This window comes from Chrysemys picta, chromosome 1 (genome assembly GCF_011386835.1).
Source record: "Chrysemys picta bellii isolate R12L10 chromosome 1, ASM1138683v2, whole genome shotgun sequence".
Lineage (NCBI taxonomy): Eukaryota > Metazoa > Chordata > Testudines > Emydidae > Chrysemys > Chrysemys picta.
In genome coordinates this window covers 181300241-181309737 of record NC_088791.1, presented here as the reverse complement: position 1 = coordinate 181309737, position 9497 = coordinate 181300241, and positions in this window count along the sequence as shown.

Genomic DNA, 9497 nt, shown 5'->3' with positions numbered 1-9497 from the left:
CCATCGTCATCTCCTGTGTTCTCGGCAGAAGATGGGAACGACCTGGCTGAGTCACTCCCACGTCTGCCCAGGCACCCCTGACTGACGGAGGCCAGCTAAAAGAGCACCCAGTAATACGACGACGATGGCTACCAGTCGTAATGCACCATCTGCTGCCAAAAGGCAATGAGCTGCTTCTGTGTAGCAATGCAGTCCCACGTCTGCCAACACCCAGGAGACGTACGGTGAGGTGAGCGGGCTCCATGCTTGCCCTGGTATGGCGTCTGCACAGGTAACCCAAGAAAAAAGCCATGAAACGATTGTCTGCTGTTGCTTTCACAGAGGGAAGGAGGGAGGGGGTCCTGATGACATGTACCCAGAATCACCCGTGACACTGTTTTTGCCCCATCAGGCATTGGGATCTCAACCCAGAATTCCAATGGGCGGCGGAGACTGCAGGAACTGTGGGATAGCTACCCACAGTGCAACACTCCAGAAGTCAACGCTAGCCTCGGTACTGTGGACGCAGTCCGCCGACTTAATGCACTTAGAGCATTTTGTGTGGGGACACACACAATCGATTGTATAAAAACAATTTCTAAAGAAACGACTTCTATAAATTTGACCTAATTTCATAGTGTAGACATACCCTAAGTTTAAGATGCAAAAGATACATGAATGAATAAAACTATTTAATTCAATATTGATATTAAAATGGCTAATAAAATAAATATTTTGTTACGGTCATTTTGAAATGTAACTTGATAACTACAGTTTTCAAACATCAATCAAAATAAGTATACACTTGCAGATATTCATACTTGGTGCGAAAATCTAGAGTGGGTGGATGGGTGTTTAGTAACACAGTTTTGATCCAGTATGTCATAACTATTTGCATGTGCTTTAAATACAACAATATGCTAAAGAACTTAAATCTGTGGAATGTGAAGAGGAGATTGGGGGATGGATCTTACTGTACTTACACTTATAAGAGGACAACAAACACTTTAGTAAAGACTTATTTGAATTAAAATTCAATATGGAAATATGTGGCCTATACTGAAAATTAGCACCCAGAACCCAGAAAGAATCTGTTTTAGAAAAAATGGGAAAGTATTTGAATACTGTATTATCTTGGGAAATGGAATTTATTGTTTAAGATGATTCTTGTTGATATGCAAAGGGTTAAATTGGTTGCCAAACTGGCTGTGAGGAACAAATTTCTCCTCAGAACTTTGGGATTGTTTTTCATTCTTCTTTGGTAAAATCATCACCCGCAGATATCACTTTTATATAGCCCAGATGATCAGTTTCCAATGATTAAATGGTGAACATATGAGTCTTCTGACATCTAATTTGAAAAGATATTCAGAATCATAGTATGCAGCATGATAGATGTATATTCCCCTATCAACAACTCACTCTTATTCTGGCAAATCAGGGTTAGGCCTGAAGTGAACCTGACAACTCTGACAAATTATGTGGTGGTTTTATGCTGTGGACAAATGTTCAGTAAGGGCTGGCTTGAGAGTGGTGAATGCATTTGTCTGGTAATGCATTCAGAATTTGAACCTCCATTTCCCTTAGATAAAAGGCTAGTGCGTTAACCTACTACCATTGTGATTTTGAGCTCTTTCTGCAAAGGCTCCATTTGACTTACACGGGAAAGAAGTTTGGTAGATTCATTTGCAGTGCTCTCACAAAATGTAACTCTTGATCAATTACTACCAGCCTGACCTTGAAGTCTTAATTATTAAATTGTTTTATACTATTCCTTGCAGTGACGACACTTATTCATTAATTTCACTACATTCCTTATTCCCAAGATATTTTTCATCAAATGAATAGCAATTTTGTCTGGCTGCTATTCTATTGATTTACATGGTTCTTATATATATATATTATAGGCTGTCTCTATTCAGGGCATTAAAATTTATCACTCAGATGTAGAAAATAGCTACAAGTATGTGGTCATTTATTTTACAATAAGTGGTTCCATTTGTCACAGCAGTTAAACTATGCTAGAGGGATAGAATTCCTGAATGCCGTATGCTTTTCTTTGTAAAATTCTTAGTGTAACAATACAACTTAGCTTTGCTTGCACAGAATAAACAGGGCAGCATAAATAATGTTTCTTTAGTGACATTTGTGCTGGAAGAACGGGTGATTTTGGAGGAATATCTGGGATGAGAACTATTAGAAAGCAGCCTTATTTTTAACATGATTTCCAGCTGTTGTTCCCAAGGAATTATAGCACCAGCCAACAGAAGCTCATCCAAGGCTGCTGTATTGACAATTAAAGTTTATGTACAGTGGAAATGTATGTTCTGAATTTTTCACAATGAATTTTTGCATGTCTGACTTCTCTTTGCATGTTTCTGGGCATTTCAGGTGGGGACCGATTCATTTTTTCTTGTCTTCCTTGTAATATTAAACAACCATGTTCAAATGACAGATTCCACCCAGAAATGCCCTTCTGCAGATTCACTGCTTGTTTTCCTCCTTGAAAACAGTTTTTTTTCTTCCTTTGTTAGCTTTGAGTGAACTTTCAGCATTCAGATTTGGCATAGGGACTATCACCATTTCCAGGTTAAGAATCTGCCCTGTGTAACTGAGACTAGACAACAACATACAACTTCTGTGCTCACCTCTGTATTCTTTGTGACATTTTTTCCGTCACTTGACTCCCCTCCCTTACATCCTTCTCTTTCATAGAAGATGCATCACTGCGCATTAACCCTGAGGCCAGGAAGGCTGGCAGATTTCAGCCTTAGAAGCTCTGTTTCTGAGTTGTCTGCCTGCGTGTGTTGTACCTTCATCCTCTCCATCCTGGAGGCTGATAGCAACAGCTCAGAGCACTCAGGGAGAAAGACCCAGAGGTTTTATCTGACGCTGCTTTTCCAGTGGGAAAGTGCCTCCATGTACCCTCTGAGACAGTGAGGTGGTTCCCAGTCTCTTATTTGAATCCTACACAATATAATCCATGTTAGAATTTTAATGTTGTCTTTCTACTGCTTCCCCTATGGATTTAGTTTATGTCAGATGAAAAATTGTATTTGTTGATGTTACCTGTGACTATATGACCAGGTGCTGAAGCTATAAAAACCACGTACCGGCACTTAATCTTTGCAACTGCACTTTATTATCACAACCATTCACATGTTGCCTCATTAATGTGTTGTGGATATATAGCAAACAAATCTGAATTTACCTTTAAAACTGCTTCAAAGGAATTGGCCTAGAAATTCACTAAAGTTTTTCCCATAGACCAGCAGTGCCCTCCACAGGGTACAACACACATTTTTTATGCTGCTTAATTTCTTTGATAATTCTGTCTGATTTATTATTAATTATTATTTATGATTACTCTTATTTTAGAGGAGAAGCTTAAAATCTGCAGAGAAATTAAATTGCTTAATTGAGTTTTGGTGTAATTTAACCATTTAAATTATAACCAAATACCAATGCGTCTGTCTAACTTCACCTTCTCCTTTCTGTTGTGATTAGCTGGAAGGTGAAAAGGTTCTTAAGTTCTTTAAAAAACTGGTGATAGATTTTTTATTAACTTTTCACTAACTCTACCTGTGTAAAATCAGGTTAGTGGTACAAATATTGGCCATTATTCTTCTACACAAATAAACATGCTATACAGTATGTTAGTGATTTTATTTCATAAATCTACTATAGCAATTAGGTCATGTCATGCTTTTGCTCAGAACATTTATTTTCTGTATTTGTTGAAAGAACTGGATGCCTCCTGCTAATCAAAGATGAGGAGGCTGCACTGAGAACAAGACTAATGCAGAGCTCTGGAGGTCTGGCTTGTCCAGGCAACCTGACAAGATACATTAAAGCTGATTTCCTAAACCAAACTGATGTTCTGGATGGATTCTACCGTTGCTTAGCCATGCAAAGATTTTTTTCCCCCCAGGCACTTTTTGAAACTAGTTCTAATCCATAATGTCTTGATTCATATTTCCCAGATTCTAATGACAAATAAAAAGGGAAAAGGATCTTGTTTAATGATCTAAGAAGGAGGAAATCCTTAGAATCTATAAAGTGGTAGGGATTTACTTTATTCAAAAGAGATATGCAATTAATTGTTGTATATCCTATTATAGTTTCCCTCAAACTCCTCTGTTTCAGTTACTGTCTTTTTGATTTATGGTCCTAGCATCAATTCTGCTGTTCTTCAAATCTGAGGAACAGCTCACAGCATTTTTTTTACTTGGGCCCCTCTTTGTAATTTATTGGTCGAAGGGCACCTTCTCAAGCTCCAGAAGAGTTGTGATTATTTCTCTCTCTCTCTCTCTCTCTCTCTCTCTCTCTCTCTCTCTCTCTCTCTCTCTCTCCTATCTGTTCTTTTCCACCTCTGTTCTATTTTTCCTACACATCGTTTCCCCCCCCCCTTTAGAATATTTGCTTTCCTCCTCTCCTCTGTTGTTTTGTTTGTTCTCCAGTTGTTTGCTCGCAAGAAACAACATGCTGCTCAGAAGCCGGGAGGAGGTGCAAATAGCCCTCAGTAATTTCTCTCTAAATTTGCTTATTCCTTATGGTATTTGCCCTGTAAATATTTGTTTCTTCCTACTGTTACTAGTAATTGCAACTAACTCCCTACAGTCTGAACATTTCTTATATAACACAACTTTGTTCTCTGGAGAGGTCAAGGAGCTCATATATTGTTTTTAGTATTACCAAACCTCATTAATCAATTATAAACCCAAATCCGATGCAATTGTGATATACATTCCATTTGGTGTGAACCACAAAAGTTTCCAGGGGAGGAACGTAGTTAGACAGAATGTTTTTGGTTTTGCCCTACCTCTAAATTGGGAAATGGTTTGAATTTTGATTTTGCACAGCCTCCTCAGTCAAGTTTTGGTTTACAAAATCAAAGTCACTGGTGGTTCAAACATATTCCATTTTAGCCACCCAGCAAATTTTCTCCCAGGATTCCCCTTATGGAAACAATGGAGTTGCATGTCTGCCAATGAGAACAGAATATGAAGACAGTGAGGTTGAATAGATGTTTCTAATGGCCCTGTTTTAGAACTGTAGTAGCAGTAGGCATCCTTCAGTCTCAAGAGATCATGGGTATGTAGCCCTGAGCAGTAAAGAATTTACTCAGTTGGTTTCATGGCCTTGGCTGAAGAGACCCACTCAAGAGAGACAATCTCTGCCACATCCATCACATTTAAAGGTGATGTTTTGACCCTTTGGACTCTGCCTTCTGGAAGCTCTTTTCTCCTCTGGTAAACTGGACTGTTTCCTCTCACAACTCTGGAGACCTTTGTTAAAGTTTTGTTTCCAAAGACTGTGATCTTCAGTGTGATCTTCCCATTTGTTCACATCCATGTCCATTTCTTTGAGGTCTCGCTTGCACACATCCTTGAAACACACTTTTGGGCGTCCTTTGGGTCTTTTTCCAGATACCGATTTGCCATAGAGGAAATCCTTTTGGATGCACCCATCATTCATTCGGCACCCATGCCTAAGCCAGCGGAAGCATCTCTGAGGAATGTTTGCATGCCAGGTATGCTGGCCTGCTTGAGCACCTCAGTGATGGTGACTCTGTCCCTCCTGGAGATTCCAAAGGTTTGACAAAGGCAATGCATATAAAAGCTGTTGAGCCTTGTTTCCTGATGAGAGTATAAGGTCCATGTCTCACTCCCATTCAAAGTGTGCTGATAACATATGCACGATACACACAGATCATTTTGTGTTCTGTCAGTTTGTTGCTTCAGTCTAGACATAGTTGTGGTAACTTTTCCAGTCCAGATGTTGAGTTCTGTTTCAAGTGAAAGGTTGACTATGATAGTGGACCCCAAATATGTGAACTTGTTCACCACTTCAAGTTCATAGTTGTTGATCTTGAAGAGGGTGCTTCCTCAACTTCTTGGCACATTCCCAAAGACTGACAGATCTGCGTCATAGATTGTGTTCTTCAGTTACTCCCACTTCAGCTGGGCTCTTGTGGCACAATCACTGGAGTCAAGGGCTTGTTGTAGTTTGTTCTTGTAATGCTGTGACTTTTCTTGGTCTGCTATGGCACTGATGTTAATACAAGGACAACCTTTTACTTTAGATCTGTGTATTTTCTTTGGTTTACGTCTGACCTGGCTGCATATCAGAAAGTGGTCTTTGTCATAATCAGCACTTTGGTAACTGCAGGTAATGAGGACGATATTAAGATTGGTACGCCTTGTGTGATAAGATCCAGTTTGTGCCAGTGGTCAGATCTGGGATATTCCCAAGAAACTTTGTGTTGTGGCTTTGTCTGAAAGAATGAGTTTGTTACACAGAGGTCATAATAGGAACAAAATTCGAGCAGTCTCTGGCCATTTCCATTCATCTTACCAGTGCTGTGTTGACCAAGACAGTTGGCCATGCCACATAATCAGCTTCCACCCTTGCATTGAAGTCCCCTACCAGGAAAACATATTTGTGTTTTGGAATCCTGCTGATGGTGGTCTTCAACTAGTCGTAGAACTGGTCCTTGATGTTAGAAGACAAGGAGAATGTTGGGACATACACACACACAAGGTTGATTGGGCCCTCAGATGTGAACAAGCATAGTGCCAAAATTCTCTCTGATCCATTTATAAATGGCTCAGTCATCCCCAGAAGTGAGTTCTTGATGGCTCTCACGTTTCTTCAGTGCTTTTCCCCTGCTAGAAAAATGTGTGGTCTTTTTCCCTGAGACATCCACTTGATGCTAGCTGTGTTTTTTGGAGGGATGTGATATCCACATTGAGTTTAGAACTGTAGAAACATGATTACAGTTGGCGATATGTGAACTGGAAAACTCCAGTTTGACTGTCAGATCCCAGGCTGAGTATGCAGGGCTGCCAATTTCAAATAGCAAATCTTATGAATTGAGCGGATCTAATCTGGGAAATAATAGAGACACAATAAATATTGGGCCCCCACAATGTTAAGAGACTAACAGTGGCAGGAGGCTTTTTTTTTTTTATGGACCATAATGGTTGATGACCCTTGGCATCTCCCTGTAACCTGCACTACCCAAAATCACAACTCCTAATGTTGCACCATATGTCCTTCTGCATCTTCTGCAACTTTCTCTGAGGCCAGGTCTATACTACAGACTTATATTGGTATAACTATGTCACTCATGGAGAACTCCCAGTTAATACAGAGAAATGTCAGGTTTATACAGTCATTCCTAGAAGTAGGAACCACTTCCCCGAATATTATGGAGCCTAGATAGGGGCAATATAGGTATTGTATACATTTAGATTGGGATATCCTGGGACAAATAGAGTTGACATGTTTTAAAATAAGTTTACATTCCTAAGAGTGGGGGAGGGGGGCAGTGCAACCTCTGCATACTGTACCACCAATACATGGCAAAATAAATTACTGTCAGTTTAACAGAGAGAACATACCCACTGAGAATTCTGTCAGCCCTGGGCTTCTGAGCAAGCCATGTTTATTGCCTGATTAAATATTAATATGAGGAGAGGTCATGCTCTTTTGTGAAATCCCATTAGTAAACTGAACACCAGTGTAAAAAAAAATCTAACTTCAGCATTATTTGTAATATGCCCTATTTAGAATTGCATGACTAACAGTCAGCAAATAAAATTGTGAACTCTCTCTATCTTTATTGTGAAGAAACATCAGTCTTCCCCACAGAACTTCCAGGCAGGAGTCTGGGGAGTTTCACAAACCCAGTCTAAAAAACTATTCAGATTGAGGTGGTGGGCTCAGCTAAGAATAATGTTAGAGACACATGTGGAACAATATGAATTTGGAAAAGACCTGAAATTCTTGTTCTTCTTGAGCAGACACTCTCAGCTGACTTTTGCAAAGTGCAGCATCTATATTAACTTTCAGCACTGCTTGTCCAAGGTCTGATTATATAGCCACATTGGGGTCTTGTGGGAGAGGACTGCTGGTCTTGTTGGCCTGCTTTCCAAATTGCACTTTGAGTGCAGTAACAAACCATTATTATTTAAGATTTGTATATTGCACCATAGCTGTATATGGCACTTTAGAGAGAGGAGAAAGATTTATTATTTGTACTACCAGAGTGTTTAAGGGCCAGCCAAGATTGAGACCCTGTTGTGCTAAACACTGTACAACTATAGAGTATTTAGATGTTCCCTGCCCCCAAAAGGTTGCAGTCCCTGACTTGTGGAATTTACAATATTGGTTAGATGTGACGTGATGTGATGCAGAGAGAGAGAGATTATCAGGTCAGGGAGGGAGCCTTACATAAAGTAAGTACAGCTGGTCAGAGAGAAAAAAACCTGTGGAAAATTGGCTAAATTTCCAGTGGAAAAAAATAGATTTTTCATTTAAAATTTGAGTACGGAAAAGCTTTTTGGGGAAAAAAATGAAAATGCTACTACAGTACCTTGTGGGAATTATAGTTTGAGTGATCTATGTCCCCATTCTCCTATGTTGGCTGGGCTCCTCAGCTGGATAGTATTGGTCATGATGCAGCATGGCCAATGGATGTCCAAGAAGGCAGTTGCGGTGCATTATGGGAAAGATAGTGCAGCACAGGAGCTCAATTCAGAGAGAAGAACGGGAATATGAGCCACCCAATTACAATGCCCATGAGGCACTGCAACAGCATGTCCAAATCAAAGTATTTCTGGTTTTGAGTGTTTAATTTCAATGAAAAGTCAAAATTTTCCATGGGGAGTAGAAACTTTTTGCAACAAAATTTGTTTATTCAAAAAACTGGTTTTCTGTCAAAACAGTATAGACAGAAATTTTTTGACCAGCCTAACAATAAGATTATGATGTGGCTTCTTATTTTTGCAAGGCATGCATTATGTCAGTTTCTAATTTCAGGTGTTGGTCTGGAAGTCCTTCGTGGAGACATTGTGAGGGGGAAATGGATTTGAAAGAAGGAGCTGAAGGAGGATGCATACAGGAGCAGAGGTGACATTCCAGGTATAGAGGCAAAATGAGAGAATTTACAATTTCCTTTTAAGATTAGGAAACAAAGAGGATGACAGGATCACGTTGGTAACAAAAAAGGACTGGGATTATACCAGAAGAAGGGCAGCACAAAATCAAGGTGTAGGCAAAAGTCCCATATTCCTCTTATCTATACTCTCTGTCAACTGCCTTTTAAGAGGCAGCTTTTACTTGGAGAATCCATATCCAAAGTCAGACATTTGGGGTCATACAGGCCCCAATATTTCAAAGTGAGTGTAAAAATGGGCACATAGCTTTTGCTCATGCTTGAATTGCACATGCATGCAGCACTCAGGGATTAGTGTATGTATGCACTTCTGTGTCTACAGCCCTGACATGCCTGTATGTAGCTGGTATTTTGCATGTGGAATCAGAGAGTTTGTACCTTTGCATGCTCACTTTAAAACATATGGGTCTTAATCTGTCTGAGTCTTAGTTTTCTCATCTTGAAAATCAGCAAAATAAGATAGTACCCACCACACAGCAACCAGGAGAGGCAAATGATTTAAGGTCCACGAGTGAAAGCAAAATGCAATCTGCCGACAGGAGTCAGTTTAGCAAGA